Source organism: Apodemus sylvaticus, chromosome 21, assembly GCF_947179515.1.
Source record: "Apodemus sylvaticus chromosome 21, mApoSyl1.1, whole genome shotgun sequence".
Classification (NCBI taxonomy): Eukaryota; Metazoa; Chordata; class Mammalia; order Rodentia; family Muridae; genus Apodemus; species Apodemus sylvaticus.
In genome coordinates, this window is record NC_067492.1 from 42,581,272 (window position 1) to 42,603,723 (window position 22,452).

Here is a 22,452-nt window from a genome sequence, read left to right on the forward strand (position 1 = left end):
GAGGTCAGTACCCCAACCTGGGGCTTTCCAGATGCTGCTTTCTGCTCCCCTTCCTCCGCAGATGCTGTCTGTCTGTAGGGGAAATGCTGGGACCTGTCAGGATTGTGCCGCAGCCTCTGACCTTGAGTCAGTGGTTGGTTAAGCTGTCAGGCAAGAAAATTCAGCCCATTGTCCATTTACATTGACTTCTTCCAAAGGAGGTCATGCAGCTGGAAACTGATATTTTTATTAAATTGGTGGCATTTTGAGCCCCTTCCCATACTAACATAAAAATAAGGAAAAACCAAACAATAGAAATGATTTCTTTCCTCAGCCTTAACAAAAACAAAAGCAACGAAGGGGATTACCTTTGGGAAAGAGGGGGTTACAAAGTTATATTCTTCCAAAAGGCCCCCCTATGTGCCAAAGTAGATGGCAGACCTCCTCCTGAGTGGTTCCTGTGCTTTCAGAGAAGGGGCCCCAGAGCGGAACACTCCGGATGCCCAGAGAGGGGAGGCCAGAACACGTCCTCAGAGGGGTGATTTATTTTATGTTTTAGATCTATATGTTTTGGCCACATTTATTTATTTATTTATTTATTTATTTCCAAAGGGCTATTTTTGGCATCTGCCCGGGCTCCTTTGTAGCAAGGCCCCCTTTTCTAGAATTTCCTTTCCTTTATTAGAGTTACAGCTCAGCTTTGTGCAGCCCCCGGGGGAGCCGGCCAGCCGCTGGCAATTTCTCTCAGACACCCAATTACCCCCTGACGTCAGTGCGCCTTGCCCGGCTCCCCTGGGCGCCCGCATTTTTTCCTTTGTAACACTAATAGCTGGCTAGCTAAGTGCCTGTCTGCTCCTTGGCAGAGGAGTTGATTGTGTTTTCGGCTGGATACTAAATCCAAAAACTATGTAAAAATGTCAATAGGTGAGTGCACATTGATTTTGGTTAGTCACAGTGATATTTGAGCCCCTTTGGGGACTCTGTCTGGGGAAGTATTTTACAAGAAAGATAATATAACAGAAAATTACTGGAGCTCCGTGGGTCTCTGGTGGGTTTCTTAGGGGCCTGCTAAATTGCTGTAGAATCAACAAATGCTTTATTAATCTAAATTTGTGGTTTTGTTCTTTCTTCCCTTCAGAAGGTTGGAGTTTTAATGATTCAGGCGGCTCTGGCGGCCAGGCTGGGCGATATGGTCCGCACCTAGACTGTTGAGCTGGGGGACCCTGGCTGGTAATGAACTCTCCCAGGGCTTGGGAGCAGGGAGGCTGTGTTCCCAGAGGGCTTCCTGGGGAATGCAGCGCAGGCTCTGGGTCCGCCGCTTGCCAGGCCGAGGTCTGTGCAAGCAGATAAAGTGAGGAGCTGGGGGCCTGGAACAGCTGTGCCGACCAGGCCGACTGGGGGAGGCTGATAAGAGCCCAGAAGGAGCCCAGGCGGGTAGCCTGGCAGCGCCAGGCAACTGACGGGGTATCGCAACTGGCAAAGAAAGTTAAGCAGGGCCGGATCTGGGGGATGCTGGCAGACCTGCACGGAGAGATAATGGTAATTGATGAAATCAGAGTCATAGCACAGCCTTGTGTTTTCTTGGCAATTAATTCCAACCCCCCTCCCTGATTTCTAACCCCCTGGCATTCTTGGAGCCCAGGATGCCCTGCAAGCAGTCTGCGAGTACAGATAACCAGTGCATGCCCTCCTTGTTTTGGGGGGCCAGAGCCAGGGAGACACATGTGGCCAAAAAAGATGCAATTAGAGACCTAGTCTTAAAAAAAAAAAAATCGTGATACAAACAAACAAGAAACCCCCACTGGAAAGTTGAAGATGTGTCACTTCGGGAGCTCATCTGATCTCGCTCTGGAAGGGAAGGAAGAAAATCAATGTCTTTGTAAGAGCACAGTTCTGAGTCTCCTGGCTGGGCTGGACAATGTAGAGAGTCAGGCCAGCCCCGGAACCACTCCTGCGTCTGCACACATATGCATGTGTTCCTTCCAAATGATGCCGCAGGAGCAACCGCATAATGGGACGGTGTGACAGTTGCTAGCGGATACAGATGTGCCTGCCTGCCTCTTTCCTCTCCACCTTTTGTCCCTTGAAAGGCATCCCTTTTCCACAATGGACTAAGCAGGCCGCTTCCCTGTCCGCGGACTCAGGCTGTCTGCCTGCTCCCTAGGTGAAGCTTTCTGCCAGCCTTTTGTCACCAACAACACGCACATGCTGGGACACACCTGCTTCAAAACACAAGTGACCGTGCAACTCCGGCACACGCATGCACTCCACACTTGGCCCTGCCTTGCTGCTCCCAATGAGTTACGTCCCATTGTACCCAAGGGAGTCCCTGTGTCAGCTCCGGGATCTTAAGCAAATAAAACACTCCAAAAAAAAATTTCCCTAGGGTCTTTTGATATTAAAATTGGTGCACAATAAACCCGTGTGCCAGTCAGGCGTGCGGAGCACAGAGCCTCAAATAACTGGAAAATGGAAGAAGGAAGCAGTTGGGTACAGCCTTCTAGATGGTTCTATCTGGTGCTCAGGATTCGCTTGCCTGGTAATTAGTTACAAGGAAGGCGGCTTCCTATTGAGGACGATCTGACCACACCTCTGTCTTGGAACTATTTTACTTGCCCCTAGTCATTTCTTGGGTGGGTGACACTGGTTCTTTACCCAGAAGCTAGGAGACAGAAGAACCTGGGACACGGACTGAGACAAGACCTGTTTGTGGGGAATTCTGGAAGGTCAGAGAGAAGCGAGGTCAACCTCCTGCCCCAAGACGACAATCTCTGCGCCAGCCCTCTGTGGCTTCCCCTGAGCTTTGTCGCTCGACAGGAAGGTTTCCAAAGGAGCACCTCCTCCGCCTTCTGAACCATCAAAGCCAGACCAGCCGCCTCTAGGCCCCTCAGCTCCCCCCTGAAAGAGCGGTGCAGGCCGCCAGCTGCTTTGGGGGCTGCTCCTTTGTCCCATGGAGGAGGCCTCCAGGAGGCCCAGGCCCTGGGTGGGGGAGGTGTGCCTGAGGTCAGGCACATAATGAGGCCAGGTCCCTGGTTGTCCCCTGTCAGGGCTCTGGCAACAAAAGCCCAGCCAGACTGCACAATGAGGGGGGAGGCGGCAGGGCAGGGGGGTAGGTGAGGCCCGAGTCAGCCTCTGTGGCCCAGGGTTTCCTTCCAGCCCACCCCATGCTGGGAACTTCAAAGGGGCAAGGGGAGAGGCCAGCCAGGCCTGGTGGCTGGGCCTCCTTCTCCAGAGTCCATGTGTGTCTTCCCCCCACCCCACCCCCACCTCCCCCAGGCCTCCGAGGTGGACAAACACCCTTGAGAGTGAGCAGGGAGCCTGGATTGTGGAATTTGGCTCCACAGGAAGCCATAGTCTGGGGTCTTTCTCCGGTAGTCTTAGTCTTGAGGCTCCAGAATTGTTTGCAGCTTGAGCTAAGCATTAAACCAGCGCCTTCGGCCTTTCAAATTAGTAGCGACAATACCCCGGGTATATGAATTCAGGCATGCTACTGAATTCAGAGTGTGTTCCACAGGAATCTTAATGGCATCTGCCTGCTTGCTGAGGCTAAGGAGCAGCTGGGAGGATGTGTGTCTCTCATGGGACCGGAAGGTGGGAAAGAGCTATTTCCGGCCACGTGATCTGCTCTCCCCATCTCTTCCTAGGGTTATCACTGCAGCCGACATGGCTATCAGGGCTTAAAGACGATAAATAAGCCACTTGACACCACACCCTGGCTCCAGCACGTGTAAAATTCTGATCCTTGTTCATTAGGGACGTCTGTGCTTCTACTCTGCTTGTCTAAGAAGCGCTCAAAAACTAGTAGACACCTTGTTGTGCTCAGGTTGTCCTCCTTGGACGACGCCCCCCTCCCGACATGGTCTCCGGCACTTTGGGGACAAATAATCTACTAACTTGCTGTGGAGCCCTTCCTCTGATCGGGTTTGCTAGAGGTGTGAACCGTGACAGGGAGCTGGGCAGGACGCGGGTAAGGGGGCCTAAGGATGATGCCTCTGGGGCCGCCATCTCTTTTCTTCACTGGGTAGACTCCTTGCTCTTTTTTCTTAGTTGCCAAGATATATATTTCTTCCTAGTCAGAGAAACCCTATTTTCAGTGTCTTGGAACGGTTTTCTACTATTTCCCAAAGTCCTCCTAATCCTGTTCCCAAATAAGAGTCACAAAAGTTTGGCTACTGGGTCCCCCGTGTCAGCACTGTAGTCATGAGGTGCCAACTGTGAACACAGAGCACCCAGTGGTCTTTCCTGGGCGGAGGAAGGCTGGTCTCCCCTGCACCCAGTAGCTAGTGTAAAAAGGTGAACAGGTGTGACTGAGCGGCAGGGTGCAGGGAGCTGTGGTCCCTCAGACATCAGAGGAACACAGTGAAGGGCACGGCCCACAGGGTGGCGCTGGGCAGCACAGGCTCGGGCCCCTGCTTGCAGACAAATGTTACTAAATGCTTTTACCTTGTGGCTGAAGACACACCCCCTCCCACCGCCACCCCCCACCTCCAACTCCCACCTCCCCGAGTTGGAGGGAGAGACTTTCTGAATTCCCGAGATGCTGCCAACTGCTCAGGGGTCTAGTGGGACCAACACAGCCCATGGTGGAGTTATCTCCAGCTCCCTTCCCTTGCTCAGTCACTGTTCTGTGCATAGGGGTGGGGTGGGGTGGGGGTGGGGGTGGGAACTGCATGCTGGGCTTGGGGTTGCCAAGAGCACAGCCTTTGACTCTCAGAAGTAGGGTCTCCTTCCTTCCTTCCTTCCTTCCTTCCTTCCTTCCTTCCTTCCTTCCTTCCTTCCTTCCTTCCTTCCTTCCTTCCTTCCCTCCCCCTCCTTCCTCCCCCCTCCCTCCTTCCTTTCATCATAAGTAACCTATGACGTATTCTTAGTTCCTGTGCTAGTGGCGAGCAGAGCTTGGGAACAGCCTTCTGGACCGGGGCAGAATATTGCAGATTGCTTTGGCCCTGGCAATAAACTGCTATTTGCACTTGACTCAGTCATGGAGCCTTCACAAGGTGACCTTGTTGAAAAGGGACAGTGTGGCATCTTTTATTGTGAGGAGCAAAGAGTGAGCTCAGGAGGCCCGGGAGGCTCCTTCAGGCCTCGCTCTGTGTCCTCTCTCCTCCTCTTCTCTCACTGTCTTTGCTCACCTTCTCCTGTGTGGGCTTCGTTCTTGGCCAGGTGCTTCTGAAGAGGACGGATGAGTCCTCCTGCCCACAGAGGGTCCAGGCTCACAACCTTTCCACTCAGGTAGAGCCTCTTCCTTCCACTGTAATGAAGTCTCAGGATCTCTCTCTCTCTGACTGGCCCCAGTTGGTCCCGGATCTACCCATGCATTACTATGGCCGTGTGATGCAGTGCTGTCTGTTTAGGCCTGTGGTCTCTGGCCACATAGGGAAGGGATGCTTCTCCTAAGTAGGCAGAGTTAGATGTTTGAATCAGCTAAGAAGCACGAACCCTCCTACCCCAACCCTCCCCAGTCCTTCTTCATTCTTGAGACAGGTTGGACCATCTGGGCGTTAGTCCCAGCCATACCTCCTCTTACTGTGTGGTGCTGGGGAAGTTAAACTTACTTTCCGTGCCTCAGTTTCCTCACTTGTAAAACAGAACTCTGTAAAACAGAACTAACCATTCTGACTGCCTCATCAGGTTTGTTACGGAAATTAAACGCATCAATCCTTATACTCAGGGCAATGCTTGGCACGAGATAAACACCTAAATAAATATTAACTGTTTAGTTTTCTTTTATTTATTTATTCATGACCTCTTAAGCACTCAGTGAAGCAAGCAAATACTGAGTTAGTCCCTGCCTTTGTGGGGCACACACATGAAGTGTCTGTCCAGGGCAGGATGGGGGAAGGGAGTGAGTTAGGACACAGGCAAGGGAGCATCTTGTCTTCTATGGAGACAGATAGACGTCTCTCTGATGCCTAGTTTCTCCTTTGAGTTGTAGGGACATTCTTCTTTTGCAAAGAGACTGTACAGAGAGAAGAGGGTGAGGGTGTGTTACAACCCTTACAGCCACTGGGATTAGGAGTTGTCTTTCCCCAGCTGTGTCCCTTTCCATTGTGACTTTATCTTCTTGACTTTTGTGCTATCTGCTGGATGGTTGAGGTGGCAGGAAGGGGAGAGGAGAGGGAGGGCCATGCTTGGATGCAGGTGTTGGTCTTCTGTGACGGGCAGGGCATCTGGTGATTGGGATCTTATTCCATTCTAGAGCAATGTGATGTCAAGCCTCTGTGGGCCCTTGAGGGTCTCAGGTTTGCTGTACTGTGCCTCTAGGTCATTTCTCTATGTGGTCCCTTGGCCCCATGTACCAGAATGCATGCTGGGTCCTGCCAGAGTGGTATGGAAAGACACAACCTTAACCTCTAGCCCAGAGGATGTGATGTCCCTCTTAGGAAATGGCCTTGTAAGGGCCCATGGTTCACTGAAGAATGAGACCCTAGACTCAAATAGTTTGTAAAACTGCACAAGTCTAGCATGCTGGGGTCTCCCCATTACCAGAATAGAGAGACAACCAAGTGAGCTTGCAGGCCTGATTTAAAGCACATCCGGGAACTTCGGGATAGGTGACATCTATGCTAATGAATGTCCATCTCTAGGGACATTCCATTACTGTGGTGTGGGGCTGGAAACCTGCTGGGGAGGTCTGGAGACTGTTGCTGAGGAAGTCTGGAAACTGCTGCTGACCCAACTGACCCATTGTCCTTGCCTCAGGCCAGGTGGTGGGTCCGCTTCTGAGGTCTGGACTTGCCTGGAATTGGCCAGTTCTTAGAAAGCAGAGATTTTGGCCTAGTCTCCTTAACTGCCAGATTGAAGCCCGTTGTGGAGTTAGCCTAGCCTTCTTAGCCTCATCACGAGCAATGTGGTAGCATTGCTGGCTGTGCCACCAGTCACCAGCACGCTGGCCTCCACTCTGGATATATCTATATGTTTTTCAAGACAGGGTTTCTCTGTGTAGCCCTGGCTGTCCTGGAACTCACTGTGTAGACCAGGCTAGTCTCGAACTCAGAAATCTACCTTGCCTCTGCCTCCCAAGTCTGGTATTAAAGGCATGCGCCACCATTGCCTGACTGTTATTTTTTTAAAAACAATTCTTTTTTTTTTAAAGATCTATTTATTTATTATATATGAATATACTGTAGCTGTCTTCAGAAGAGGGCATCAGATCTCATTATAGATGGCTGTGAGCCACCATGTGGTTGCTGGGATTTGAACTCAGGGCCCTTTGGAAGAGCAGTCAGTGCTCTTAACCGCTGAGCCATCTCTCCAGTCCCTTTAAAAACAATTCTTATGTGTGGGTATGATATGCCCGTTTGCGTGCATGCCTTGGCACCCAGGTGGAGGTCAGAGGACTCTCCTTCCACTGTGTGAGTTCCTGGGATCTAAACCAGGCTGTCAGATTAGAACAGCACACACCTTTACCTGCTAAATCATCTTTTAGTTCCGCATGCATTTATTTATGCTGCTAGGCTAGCGGTACTTGGGAGGGGGGTTCTTCATTGATACTCCCTGTTCCCATCTGGAAGAGCTTGCATGAATGTGCAACACAGGTCATCATGGAGTCTTCACCCCATGCAATTCAAGTAGAGCTGCTTACTGAGGAGCCAAAGCAGGCATGGGTTGTGGACCTTCCAAAGCTTCCATTTATCAGTATTCGTGATTTTATTTATTTGTTTTCTCTGTGAAGCCCTGGCTCCTCTAAAACTTGCTTTGGTGGCCTTGAACTCAGAGAGCTGCCTGCCTGTGCCTCCCAAGTGCTGGGATTAAAGATATGCGCCACCACGCCCAGCCTCTAACATCCCCAATTTTAAAAATAAAGTTCTATTTGGTTTGTTTATTTTTGTTTATGTAAGGGCCAGTGTGTGCTGGGACGAAGTGCAGAGATGGCAGCTCTTCAGAGGTTGATTCTTGCCTTCCCCCTTGTTGAGACAGGAGCGCTCTGGTTTCTGTTGCTTTGCTGTGATTCTCCAGGCTAGCTGGCATGTGAGCTCTGGGCCCTTTCTCCCATGTCTGCCTCTCATCACTGTGATTACAGATGCCTGCCACCATCTCTGGCTTTCTATGTGTGTTCCAGAGATCGAGTTCAGATCTTCAGACTTGCGCGGTAAGCTTTTACCCACTGAACCATCTTCACAGCCACAGGCCTGATTTGTGAACCTAGAGGCAGGATGACCCCATCTCTACCCACATCTTCCAGTGATGTTGGAAACAGGGGCTTTGTAAAGATGCAAGTATGTGTAATAATTTTGTAATAATACAGGCCGGAGAATTCTTTGTTTTAATCTACAGAGAAACTGAGGCCCAGGGATGCTCAGGGTTACTCAGGAATAGAATAGGGCCCAGAGGCAAACTTAGAAATGATTGACCACAGCCCAAGTTCTTGGTCATAACTTGTTCTGAACATCAACACAGACTCGAATGGCCTCCCAGAGGTGTTTGTTTTTCCAATGACAGCCAGAAGTGCCACAGATAGATTATCAGGAGGGCTGGGGCCCAACAGACTGCAGAGAATCATCTGTGTACACTGGCGTTGTGTCTCTCTTTCCATTCCCAGTCTGGCTTTGTGGGCTGTGCTGACTCCATTCTGTTTGGTGGGCTGTGCTGACTCCATTCTGTTGGACCCTCTGCCGTAGGTCTAGCCAAGTTCTTCCCAGCTAGAGAGCAGCTCCCATCTGGTGACCAGAAACCTGGAGGAAACGGCCCTGATCCTGCCTCTGGGAAGAAAGTCATCTGTGACTCTTAGCTCAGCCTATGCTTGGGTAGCGCTCATTGCCCAGGCGGACGGCGCCCCTCCTGCTTCCGGCATTCCCCAGGCCCTAGTCGGGCTTGCTACCTCTTCCTCTGCCTACTGTGCTCCACCGGGGCCCAGGCCTTCTTGTTTTGAGGTTCCATCTTGGCTCTGTCCCCCTCCGGCCCCATGCCAGCTGTGTTCTGTCAGGATGTTTGGTTCTCAGCATGCACGGTCTGCTGTATGTGGACAAGTCATCTTATGAGCTGCATTGTGGAGGGCCCCAGGAGCTCTCTGATCTAACCTTCCCCAAAGCTGGTATTATTACTGTCATCATCACCTCCACCACCACCACCACCACCACCACCACCACCACCACCACCACCATCTTGTCCTCCTCTTTATCCTCCTTCTCTACCACCACCACCCTTGAAAGTACGGTTGATGTAAAGAACCATCATCATCACCATCAGCAGCATGGTTGATTTGAAACATCTTGGGAGATGACATCAAACCAATGAAAGAAAAGCAAGTGATTGTATCCTGACAGTCTAGGCTCAAATGCTTTCTCTGCTCAAAGTCTATGGTCAATAATTTACCTGTTTCTGTGCCTCAGTTTACCTGTCTGTGAAAGAGCTGGAACCACTTCCCTTGCATATTCTCTCTCTCTCTCTTTAAATCTGAAGAGTCACGGTCAGTAAACTTGTGGTCCTTCCCAGTTATGCTGGAATAGATACCCAGAGTGGCTGAATAGAGCTTTCCTGGCAGATAGGACAGGGTGCTAGGTCATTGTGCTGCATGGTGGATCTCAGGACAGACAGTGGTTCAGGTGACAGTGACGGGCGACTTTGTGGAGTTAGCAGTGATAATACTATGTGCCTTAGATGTTGGGGTTTTATCTAAGCTCCACCCCACACCTACCTGGCAATAGCCAGGTATGCCCCGCCTCAGAGATCTGGCCCACTATAAGAGGGGCTACTTGCTCCTCCTCTCTCTCTTTGCTCTCTGCTCTCCCATACTCTCTCACCTCTCTGCCACTGGGGCTCTCCCCCCCCCCCCCCACGTGGTCATGGCTGGCCTCCACTCTCTATTCTCTCTCTCTTTCTTTCTCTTCCCCCTTTCCTTCCCGCCTGCTACCCCTTCTCCATCTTAAATAAAGCCCACGTGGAGCTATCTGGTCTAGCATGTCTCATTGCAGTTCATGGTTCCACTGTGTCCTGCGGCGCGGTGCCTGGGGTGCACACATGTGGGCACGGTGAGCAGCGGCAGCCGCAACGCAGGGAGCAGACAGGACATTTGAGCTAGCACAGAAATCAACGCAGGAACCAACATTAGGGAGGCAGCTCACATCCATGCTGAGGGGCTCTGCCTTCCCTGAGATCCCCTGGAGTGGAGAGGGGTCTGTGTACACTTCCCTCTCACTGACATGGAGGGAGGAGTGGGCTTCTGGCCTTTCTGAAACTGCCCGGAGAACACTGTGTATTTACCCAGGTCTTGATCACACTGTGGTGTCTCAGGCTACACCCTAAGTGACAATCACAGTGACACAGACACAGGATCATGTATCCCTGTCCAATCTGTCTTCTGCCGCTGTGACAGAGACCTGGGGCTGGGGACTCTGTGAACACTGGAGATTTGCTTGGATCACAGGATGGAGGCCGGTAAGACCAAGATGGAGGTTCACACCTGCACAGAACCTCTCTGCTGGGTTATAACATATGGGAAGGCATCACAGGGCCATAATGTAGATAGTGAGAGACGGAGAAGGGGAGGAGACCAAAGGAGCCTGGTCCTGTGACAGCCAAGAGTCCCAGTTCATTACTCTCCAAGTTCCTACCCTCAACACTGCTGTGCTGGGGATAAACGTTCCAACATGGGCGTCTAAAGAGTCGCACAGGTCATGCTGAAACCTCGCCCCTAAATTCAAACCTATGGTTTAGGGTTGATTTGTTTTAATACCCTCCCTCCCTCTGTCCCTCCCTCCCTCCGTCTCTCTTTCCTTCCCTTCTCTCTCTCCTTCCTTCTCTCCTTCCTTCCCTTCCTGCTTCCCACCTTGCCTGCCTGCCTTTCACTCATTTATTTATTTTCATGCCCTGGCTGTCCTGGAACCCACTATGTAGACCTGGCTGGCCTTGAACTCCCAGGGATCTTCTTGCTTCTGGAATGCACTACTATACCTAGCTTTTTATTATTTTAATTATATATTTGTGCTTCAGTCTCTGTCTCTGTCTATCTGTCTGTCTGTCTGTCTGTCTGTCTCTCTCTCTCTCTCTCTCTCTCTCTCTCTCTCTCTCTGAGAGACTGTGGGCACCCACAGAGGCCAGAGTAGTGGGATCCTCTGGAACTACAGTTACAGGATGTGAGCCACCCGATGTAGACATTGGCAAGCAAAACCTAGTCCTCTGCAAGAGCAGTACTTACCCTTACCCATCAGCCATCTCTTCTCTTTGGCCCCCTGAATCCACACCTCTGCGCCCGCTTTCAAAGATCTTGCGGTGCCTGGTATTCAGCATTGGGAATGCACAAGAAGCTAGCTCCAGCTAACCTTGACCTCGATGCTGGTAACCCAGTGTCACAGTGAGGTAGCTGGTGGCATATGTGTTTGCATGTGTTTCTGTGTGTGAGCACACCCTCCGTGGGTGTCAGAGGACAATCTTCTGGAGTTGGTCCTTCCTTTTAGCACATGGGTTCTGGGGATTGAACTCGGGTCATTAGGCTTGGCAGCAAAAGCTTTCCCATGCTGAGCCACTTCCCTATCCAAGTTTCTCTTTGTGAACTAGCTTAGTCAGTCATTGAGCATGTGCACAGTATACTTACACTAGTTATTTGTATGTATGTCTTGACAGGGTACTTTAATATTTAAATCTCCAGGCATTTAAAATGTGCTCCTTCTGTGGTCCCCTTAGCCTGGCATTTCTTTATGTACCTGGAGTCTTACTATTGGGCGCCACAGGAGCCTCTGAGGAAGGCCCTGGTAGCCAGCAAGCCTCCTTCTCAATGGGCACTCACTCGGGGCCTCTCTGCCCCAGCTTCCGTGGTCTTCCCTGTGCAGAGCAAGAGGGCAGCCTCTCCATTTGTCTTTCTGTGGCAATGATCTCTTTGGCTCCTCCTCTTAATACAAAAGACCCAAGTCCCAGAGTAAGTTATTTGTAATTCGTTTTTAAAGTCCACATTGCGATATTAGCCATGACTGTCTGCTGTGTAGAAAAAGGAGGAGTTTGTGTTTGAAGTTTAATCCAGCTTCTACTTAAGCTCAGTCCCTGGGCAATCCTTTTTTCTGCCGCTGAGCTCAAACAGCCGGTTCTCAGGTTTGATCTGCTGCCCCACGGAGCCCTGCCCAATGTGAATTTGAAGAGTACCCCCCCTCCCCATGTGCCAGAGAGACTTGTAAAAAAAAAAGGCAGGGGGTAACCACTTTGGTACAGCAGCATGGTACCCTTGGAGGGTCCCTGGGTCCTTCCCAGTGCCCGTTATTTTGGGGAGAGAGGCTGACAGGGACCCACCCAGGCTGCAGACCTTCTGGGGACATTCCCTTGCTTGAGGTCTCCGAGGAGCCCCTCTGAGCTCTCTCTGCCGGTGGACAGCTAGCACTAGGGAGTCTGGGAGTGCTGTCTGACATGTGGGGGGCAGAGAGAAAGGAGGGAAAAAAGGGAGGGAAATGAAAGACGAGAGTTTGTCGGGAACTGGTGCTGGCGGTGGAAACAGGAGCCGCAGCAGGACAGGGCCTGGTGGCCTTCAAAACTTTTCTTCTCCCCTCTCGCCACATGACTCGGAGGATGCAGGCAGTAATTAAAGGCCCCCCGGCTCTCCGTTTTCTGTGTCCACGCCTTTGATCTGGCTCATGTCGGGCAGCCATTTCATTGTTCCTGTCTTTCTTTCATTCTTTTTTGATGGTAGAAATGATGATCTTTGATTCTCGAGTCGGAGGTGGCCAGGAGAGTGGTATAGGTCTTACATAATGCATCTTTCACATCTTATTTTTAAACGCAGGCATAATCAGGGCCAGGCAAAGGCTGGCTGCACTTTCTCCAGTGAGTGTGGGGGGAGAGGAGGTTGCCTGCCCTGCAGTGATGGCCTGGGGCTGCTGGGGCCGGGCAGTCCTGTGTAACTGAATGAAAATTACTAGAGGAAGCTTATCCCTCCACCCCTTTCTAAATATAACCTGGGGAGAGTTTTTCCTAATTGTTCCCCGATGGAGAAATGTGCTGAGAGAGAGAGCAGGACCAGAGGACACGCCCACTCAGCCGGGCTTCTCTTGGCGCTTGTGGGAGGCCTGTACACTCGTTATTAGTGGATGTTAATAAACTCTGCAGGATGAGCCACAGAAGTCATACGTGAACCGATAGCTCAGCCGGATGATGTGCGGGCTGCGTCGGGAGGTGTGACTCATAGGCGGGTGTGTTCCCGTACCTTCTGGCACCTCATCTCCCTCCAGGAGCTGACAAGAATGAGGAGGTGAAGCTTGGGCCATAGTAGGAAGCCTGTGCTCCAGGCCCGGGTCAGGGCTATTTGTGTAGTACCTGGACCACAAACTCGGGTGGTGCCAGAGATCTCAGAGGTGATGATGGTAGGAAGTGGGGGCTGCTGGGAGTTTAGGAACCTAGGCTTCTTATTGTTCCTGAAGGCTGCTTGGAGGGAGGCTGGGCCCAGTGCCCACAGTCCCAGATTGCCATGGGGAACTGGACACTTGAGCCTTCATTAGTAGTTCCTTGGAGAAATGAGAACAAAGGTGCCTTTCTGTTAGCGGCAGTGGCGCAAGGCTTAGGTATGGTGGTGGTAGTATCTTGCAGGTTGCTTCAGCATGATGGGCCAGCAGGAAGGCTTGGAGGGACTTGTCCCGTGCTCTGTATTCATAGCATGTGTGTGATACTCTAAAGGCCAAGGCTCAATATGGCTGCCTCTGAACAGCTGTGGAACATTTCCAGACAGTGAGTTCCATGGCTAGATGGCTTTGCACTTGGTGGTGAAGGTCTCTTGTTAAGTACACTGAGTGCGTGTGGTCACAAGTTTAGGGACCTTCCTGACCAACCCCCTTCACCCCACCCCACTCCACTCCCAGGCTGCAAGTGCCAGACTTTTCAGACACTGACCTTGCCGGTTGGCAGTACTGAGTACGTGCTGTGTGCCTGCTTTGTGCTAAGTGCTAGATATTTTATGGGGACCAAAGTTAATCTGGACTGGTCTCTGTAGACACCTCCCCCAGCACTGCATGCAGGAGATGTACAATAAACAACTCAGGGCATAAATAATGCAGTCACATTCTCAGAACTGCAATGTTAAGTAAGTTTATTGTCTTATGAACATTGTGGTCCTTAGTGGTCCAGGCCAAGACCCCAGTGGTTCCTTGAGGCAATCAGGACGTGGACATGAGATGTATGAGACTGGTGTTACAACCATTTTTTTTGTTGTTGTTGTTTTTGTTTTTACTGTCAACCCAGTAGCAGTGTGAGGACATCTTTAATAGCAGTAAAATATTTAGGCTAGTGGACTGATGTGATAGCGCCAGAGCTGGCTTGTCACCCAAATCTAGTAGGTTCCAACACAGACCCACACAAAGATGAAAGACGAAAAACCAGCTCCACAAAGCTGTATACACACACACACACACACACACACCACCACCACCACCACCAACAACAACAACAGTAGTATATGCTGGTAAGTATATAAGCGAGTAAGAAGCAGAGTTATTTATTATGACTGTTGAGTGCTATGATAAAGAGCAATGTGGCCTTTGTTGTCTGATACTATTCCTGGGAAGACTTGAACAATTGTCTACTCTTCTTAGCTAGGGAAATAGGGACAGTCCAAAGGGTACTGTCAAAGGCCACTTGGATGAACCAGTAAGTTTTATTACGGTTACTTACAAGACTATGGGTGTGGGGTTACTGACAGCAGGAGAAACCAGTTAGTTGCATCATTCCAGCACGGGTGACAGCTCTAGTGGAAAGCTGGCTGCCAAGAATACAGTTCACAACCAACAAGTGGCTTGATGAGTTGAAGGACGTTCTTTCCGAGTACTCAGCTGGTCTCTGCTTCTTCCAGGCCAGGCGGCTCACTCTGTCTGAGAAGATCCTTCAACAATACTTATTGCTTATACAAGCTCAGGGGTGGGAGGGGTCCATTGAGTCCTGTCAGTTTCAGGGACTTTCTGAAGCCTTTGAGTTGTTTACTTTCTGAGCTTAAAAAAGCTTCCTTGCAGGATGGAATGTTTCACTTCCTCTTAGAACATTCTGTTGTCTCGGCTCCTTTCTAATACTCCATGTCTTAGTGAGCTTCCCTCTAAGGTTGTCAAAAAGAAGTTGTCATCTCTGAGGAAACTACCATACAACAGCTTGTTTGCATCAGAGGCACCACTAACCCCTGAGTGACATTAGGAAGTTCCCAGTTCCATATATATGTATGCATGTACATGTGTGTGTATATACACACACATATATATATGTATGTATATATATATTTTAATTTAATAATTTCTTTTGAGAACTTCATATGTGAATACTGTATCTGTATCACTTCCATCCCTTTGTTTCTCCCTCTCTTTCTGTGCCCCCTTCTCAAATTCATGATATCTTTTAAAATTAATATTGTTACATGTATGTACACTTATATATGTACATACATGTAAAAACTACTGAACCCATTAAGTTCATGTGCACTTGTGTCCGCGGCTGACCCCGTGGCATTAAAAAACCTACGTGGGAGCCTGTCCCGGAATACTGAATATTTCTTTCAGCAGTCCTTGATCCCCTGTAGTTCTTCCTCTAAGGGCAGGACTCCGTGGGATTTCCCCCATCCTTTTTATCGTGTCAGCTGCTGTTGTCATTATGCTGGTTTTGTGTAGGAAGCCATGTTGACGAGAGATGATGGGTGAAACTTCCCTGTCATGTGTGCACAGCAGATGCTCTGGTATTCTGGCTCTTAGCATCTTTCCACCCACTCTCCAATAATGCTCTCCACCCTTTGTGACAGGCGTGTTAAGTATACTGGGTATGCTGGGAGCAGAACAGACTGAAGAAATCGAGCACTGGGGTGCTGGCCTCAGCTACTGAGTGGATGGCAGTCCATGTGGGCAGCCTGGGCATTGGTAGGTGCTGGAGGAGGGAGACAAAGAGCTTATTCCAGAGATGTGTCCTATCCTAACATGGATATGGTATGAACATGGGTTAAAGGTTAGAATTAAGGGATATAAGCATTGGGATAAGCCTTTTGGTTTTTTTGGTTGTTGTTGTTTTTTTTTTTTTTTTTTTTTTTTTTGCCTTGCTTGGACATCCAAGGAGAGAGGCGTTGTTACTGGAGTCAGGGAGGTTTGCAGGAGGGAAGGATGTGAGGTAGGAACTTTTTCTGACAGTGCTTGGCTCGGGAAGGATCCTGGGAACAGGGGTGAAGGCAGTAGTTTCAAGAAGCCTGAGACCGGCTGCCTCTCAACTCCCAGAAGATTCCTTGCTGTCTACATTCTACTCTCTGTCCCCAGCCTGGTAGATTGCACCTACCTTAGCCCAGTTCACAGTGATATCACCCGAGAGAAGCTGTCCCTGAGGCCACAGGGTAGATAAAAGGTGTTAGGACCGGGTTGGCAAGAAGCCTGACTCACGGAGTGTTTGTCCTGGACTGTTCTTTTCCATTTCAGGCATCCAGAACCTTATGGAGAGAGGCAGTCCTTGAATTTATATACCTGGCCTGGCAGCCTGTGCCAGTTAATTATGCCCTTGGATAGGAGGTAGCGTCCAGCTCTCTTGCTCCTCTGCCAACCCTCCTGGCTGGTCAAGCTGGGCCACATTGATGGTTCCTGAATCTTGCCTTCTGGCTCACAGGGAGGTGGATTTCCACCCGCCTACCTGACTGCACACAAATGGCTTTGCTTGGTGCACGCAGGGCCAGGCGTGTGCAGCAGCACCTGGTGCCTACCGAGCCTGGCGCCTAGCCCTGTGCACGCCTCACCCCGTGGCCTGTCAGGACCCCCTCATTTATGGTCCACCACTTTTGGCAGTGGTCTCGTGCAGCTGGGATGCACTGGAAATCAGGTGCTTCTTCGCCCGGCAAAGGGACTTGAGGTGGTTCTTGTTGGAGGAGAGCTGGAGAAGGTGGAGGCTCTGGGAGGCTGGGGCCTCCCGCGTGGGCTTGTCCTCCTCGTGACCCTGGACACTGCTGTCACGCCAGGCGTCTCCTCCCTAGGGAGAGGAACCCAACACCACGGTCCCTTTTTCCTCCAGCCAGCAGTCCTCTGGGACTCAGCAGTCTTGTCCTCCTTTTCATCCCAAAGCAAACATTGCAAGGGAGACGTGATCAGGTCTGGATAGGTGGGGCATGAGGGAAAACAGTTGGACCCCTGTCACCCATGATCTTCTGCCTGTAGCCTGTGGTTGTTTTACCCTCTGACGTATTGTTTCTCTCCTTATAGTGCTGAGCACAAGGCGGTCTGTACCCTCAGAGCAGTTTGTAAATGTCCCTTTAATTCTCCCCCAGGACAATGGGAGAATTTAAATTCCTGACATAACAAGTTAAGAATTCAATAGGGGAATCAACGATAGCACACTTAGTTGAATTTTAAGAAAAGCATTCCTTATCATCCAAATATGCGATGTTCTTGGTATTTGGTTTCTCTTGGTCTTTGTTCACATACATACATGTAGGTATTCCTAGGATTATAACAAGGAGCCTTTATTGTATTCTTCCATGACCCTGTGGCCCCCATTGGTGGGGCCACACCTGTGGTCTGTAGTTGTCACTTGCTTTTACTGAGCATGTGGTAGCCCCACATGGGACAACAGCAAGATACTCAGCTTCGTGCCCCACCCATTTGAATACCCAGGAGGCTTCTCTTCCTCTATGGTTAATCGTTTATAGACATAGGTGACCACTTTGGCCGAATTCTGAGTTTGGGTTTACATGGGCCTCTACTAAGAAACTACATGTGAATTTGGCACATCACCTTCTGGGAATCAGTTTATCGTCTACAAATCGTGAGGACTAACCTCATTCACTTCCAACATTCCGAAAACTGGAACACCAAATAAGGAATATGCTTATAGTAGGTATAAAAGAACATACTTGATCATAAGGAGTTTTGCTCAATATTAAACATGTATATGTACACTGTAGCGGTCTTCAGACTCACCAGAAGAGGGAGGGCATCAGATCCCATCACAGATGGTTGTGAGCCACCATGTGGTGGCTGGGAATTGAACTCAGGACCTCTGGAAGAGCAGTCAGGGCTCTTAACCTCTGAGACATCTCCCCAGTCCCCAGAAGAATATACTTTTTAAAGTCCATGTTTGGTGCACACCTATAACCACAACATATCATAAATCTGAGGCCTAAGGTGCATTGTGATCTCTATAAGGAGAGAGAGAGAGAGAAAAAGAGAGAGAGCGAGAGAGAGCGAGAGAGCGCCTTTTAGTGTTAAATAGAAGGACATGTTCTCTTTTAAATGTGCAAATACACTTACAGTGGATAGCAGCACATGATCTACCCCGATGAGAATGCAGAGCATTTAGTGTCCAGTGTAAGAATATTCTTGGGTGCTCACTTCGGCAGCACATATACTAAAATTGGAACAATACAGAGAAGATTAGCATGGCCCCTGCGCAAGGATGACACGCAAATTCGTCAAGCGTTCCATATTTTTATGCAAATCAAAACAACCCTGAGATTTCACCCCACACCAGTCAGAATGGCTAAGGTCAAAACCTTAGGAGACAGCAGGTGTTGGTGAGGATGTGAAGAAAGAGGAACACTCCTCCACTGCTGGTGGGATTGCAAGATGGTGCAACCACTTTGGAAATCAGTCTGGTGGTTCCTCAGAAAACTGGACATGACACTTCCTGAGGACCTTGCTATACCACTCCTGGGCATATACCCAGAGGATTCTTCAGCATGCAGTAAGGACACATGCTCCACTATGTTCATAGCAGCCCTATTTGTAGTAGCCAGAAGCTGGAAAGAACCCAGGTGTCCTTCAGCTGAGGAATGGATACAAAAAATGTGGTATATTTACACAATGGAGAACTATTCAGCCATTAGAAACAATGAATTCATGAAATTCTTAGACGAATGGATGGAGCTGGAGAACATCATACTAAGTGAGGTAACCCAGTCTCAAAAGATCAATCATGGTATGCACTCACTGATAAGTGGATATTAGCCTAGAAACTTTGAATACCCAGGACATAATCCACATATTAAATGATGTCCAAAAAGAATGGAGGAGTGGCCCCTGTTTCTGGAAAGACTCAGTGCAAGAGTACAGGGGAATTCCAGAACAGGGAAGTGGGAAGGGGTGGATGGGGGAACAGGGGGAGGGAAGAGGGCTTATGGGACTTGCGGGGAGTGGGGAGCTAGAAAAGGGGAAATCATTTGAAATGTAAATAAAAAAGATATATCAATTAAAAATAAAAAAGAACATTCCCGGCCACTCTTACACTGCCTGTAGTTTCTTAGACAGTGGCTGTCTTTGGATGACGTGCTGAGCTTTTGAAGCGTTCCCTTGGCCTTGGTCACCACCAAATGCTCCCTTCTAGGCAGACTTTTGTGGGTGTATTGTCAGAGAACAAAGTCAGTTCAGATATTTGACATCTTCTGCCACCTGCTCACAGGATTATAGTTGGTCAGAGCACCCGTGGGTGACAGGGTCAGTTCCACTCCCTGAAGGCTTGGCCGTGGTCAGGTTGGGATGAGATGCCTGCCACCAGGGGTTCCCTGGCCCTATGGGCTCCCTTCTTTCTCACACATGCCTAGAGGGGTCCTAAGCTGCTGCTAGTGGAGGGGGTCTTTCCAGGCATTACCGTAAGGCACAGGTATAATGATCATTACTGCACAAATTTGTAGAGTATCTGGGATAGCGTCCCCTTTCTTCATCTGTCATTCCCATTTTACAGATGAGGAAACCAGGGCTCACTGGGGCTTGGTGATTTGGAATACAGTTCCCCTGAAGTGGCAGGGACTGCATTCACGCCTGTGACCCCTTCCTTCCCACTGCATGATCTCACCACTCTGAGAGCTTCCAGCCTCCCCCCCCTCCATCTCCCAGACCCTCCTGCTGTGCTCTGGGCTCAGCCCCATCTGTCAGAGGTTCTGTTCTGGCCAGATGCGACGTGCCTCCTGGGATCCCTGAGCAGGATAGTTGCTGCTGAGGGAGGTGAAACGAATTCACAGGCCTCGGCCTCCATCCAGACCCTGGTCTGCCAGCGTGGCCGGGAGGGCCTGGGAGCCCCAGGGCTTGCGCCTGGCCAGCCTTCTGTACTCAGCTACTTTCCTAAGCAGGTGGTGGTGGGGGGACTCACCAGAGAATTCATCCTGCCTGTTTCCTCAGTGGTGGAGGGAGGCTGTGGGAGTGAAGTGGGGGAGGTAAAGAGACAAGGAGAGGAGGGGGGTGGTAGAACCCCAGAAGGTGAGGGAAAGGGAACGGGAAGCAGGGCCAACAGACCTGGGATGGTCATGGCTGGTCTTGCTGGGGGCGGGTGGGTGCAGAGTGGACAGGTGGCCAGGAGAGGGAGAGGACAGGAAGGAGTGGAGGGGTTGCCGGGAGGAAGAGAAGGAGGGGGTGCTAGGAGGGGAGGGCTGTGAGAAATGCATTTGAAAATCCTAACGTGGGAATCTTGAAAATTATAGTCCCAACAATCTCCAGGAATGAGTTGGCAGCACATGGGGTGAGGCTGAGGCTACAGGCTGAGCAGATCTGCAGGTTGTTTTCATGATAGACTGAGCTAGACGTGTCCATATGCGTGTGGCTGCAGGTGTGAGTGCCTGTGCGTGCATCTGTGTGTATTTATGTGTGTGTGCATGTGCATCCATGTGTGGATGTGTGTGCATCATGTGTACATGTGCATCCATGTGTGCATGTGTATGTATGTGTGTGAGTGTGTGTGCATGTGTGCATGTGTGTATGTATATGTGTGTGTGCGTATGTATGCAAGTGTGTATGCGTGTGCGTGTGCATCTGTGTGTGCCACCCACATGTTGGGGTGAGATGACCTGATTTAGTCTCACAAGCCTCTACTTCCCAGCACTCACCCATCCTATTATATCATCTCAGGTTGTGCTTCGAGTGCCAAGGTTTGCAACCTATCCAGTTTGTGCATGAGTGTCTGTCTGCATGTATATCTGCACACACTTCTGTGTATCACATGCATGCTTGCTGCCCATGGGTGTCAGATCCTCGGGAACTGGAGTTAGAGGCAGCTGTGAACCATCACATGGAAGCAGACCCAGGTCGTCTGGAGGAGCAGCTGGTGTGCTCCTAATCAACGTGCTATGCCTGCAGCTCCTAAGGAGTGAGCTCTTACACGGGGCCCCTCGTGTTTGCTTCTGGGAACACGCTGAAGATTGAGTGGGCTCTGGCTTTGGGGCTGGCATTCTTGAGCCAGTCGTTAGCATTTCTGACATTGACATTATTTGTCCTGGCTGTTTTGCTTGTGTCAGATTGTTTGAAATGCTTCTCATTCACTTATTCATTCAGTCATTCAATCACATAGATGCATGCACACACAATCACAACTATGAACACACATAGTTGAGATTAGTTGTAACAACCCGTGTGCCAGGGTACTCCAGGGCACCACAAGAGGGCCTTGTAGGGAGATTAAAGTATCAAGAGAAACCTAGCAATGCCTAGCGTGTATGGGGTGTGTTGGGAGTGGCTAGCTTCAGGTTGCTCTCCGTTTCAGCATTAGACTGTGCTGTCTTCCTTTGGGTGGAATCATATATTTGCAAAGCTGGGCTTTTGGTGGTTTCCCTGGGTGAAAAGCAACCCACTCACAAAAACCTGTGTGGGTGAGAAATAAGGGTAACACATCCACCCTGCTTCCAAGCCTGAAGTTGCACGTTGCCCAGAAGAGAGGCGATGATGGGCCTTTCGAGAGCTGGGGATTTTGTCTTTGGAGAGAGGTGGGAAAGCCTTGGGCACTTTAAAACAGCAGCGAACTGTCATGACCTGTGCTTGGCTGCTATGTCGGATTGCAGTGGGCCTGGGAGGCTGCGTCAGTTTCTGGCTGTGCTTGTCTAAACCACCTGACCAAGTAGCCTGACCAAACCTGGAGTGTGCCCAGGTACTAGAAGCCAGCTGCCGAGTGGGAACCCACGTTCTGTTTTCCACTTAGACCAGGTTGGGTCTGGATGCTGGGTAGATTCTGATTTCTCCAAACCAGAGCCATCAGTGCCATGACTCAGGACAAAGGATACATTGGGCACTCAGCCATTTTCTCCAGAACCATTCTTTACTTCCTTACATTGAAATTGTACCCAGTGTCCATCTGATTATCTTACTTACCAATCCACCCATCTACCCACCTACCTACCCACCTACTCACCCACACACCTATTTACGCACACACCCACCTATCCACCCACCTATCCACCCACACACCCACCTACCCACCTACTCACCCACCCACACACCCACCTACCCACTCACTCACCCACCTACCCACCTATCCACCTACCTACTCACCCACCTATCCACCCACACATCCACCTCTCCATCCACACACACACACACACACACACACACACACATCCACCTATCACCCACATATCCACACCCCACTCACATATCTACCCAACCATTTATCCATGTACCTATCCTTCTACCCACTTGCCTACCCACCCACCTATCCACCTATATACCCACTCACCCACCTATCTACCCACTCACCCACCTGCCCACCCACTCACCCACCTGTCTACCCACTCACCCACCTGCCCACCCACTCACCTACCTATTCACTTATCCACCTACTCACCCACCTGTCTACCCACCCACC

The 22,452-nt window shown here is 50.2% G+C and overlaps 1 protein-coding gene and 1 non-coding gene across 3 annotated transcripts in view; both read left to right on the forward strand.

The window, feature by feature from the left end:
- The window catches only part of Znf423 (zinc finger protein 423), a 310,351-nt gene that overhangs the window by 130,957 nt on the left and 156,942 nt on the right, over positions 1–22,452 (forward strand). The gene's annotated exons all lie outside the window — the stretch shown is intronic.
- LOC127672215 (U6 spliceosomal RNA) lies at positions 18,214–18,320 on the forward strand. Its single transcript, XR_007974873.1, has one exon. It is a non-coding gene; the product is annotated as a U6 spliceosomal RNA (small nuclear RNA).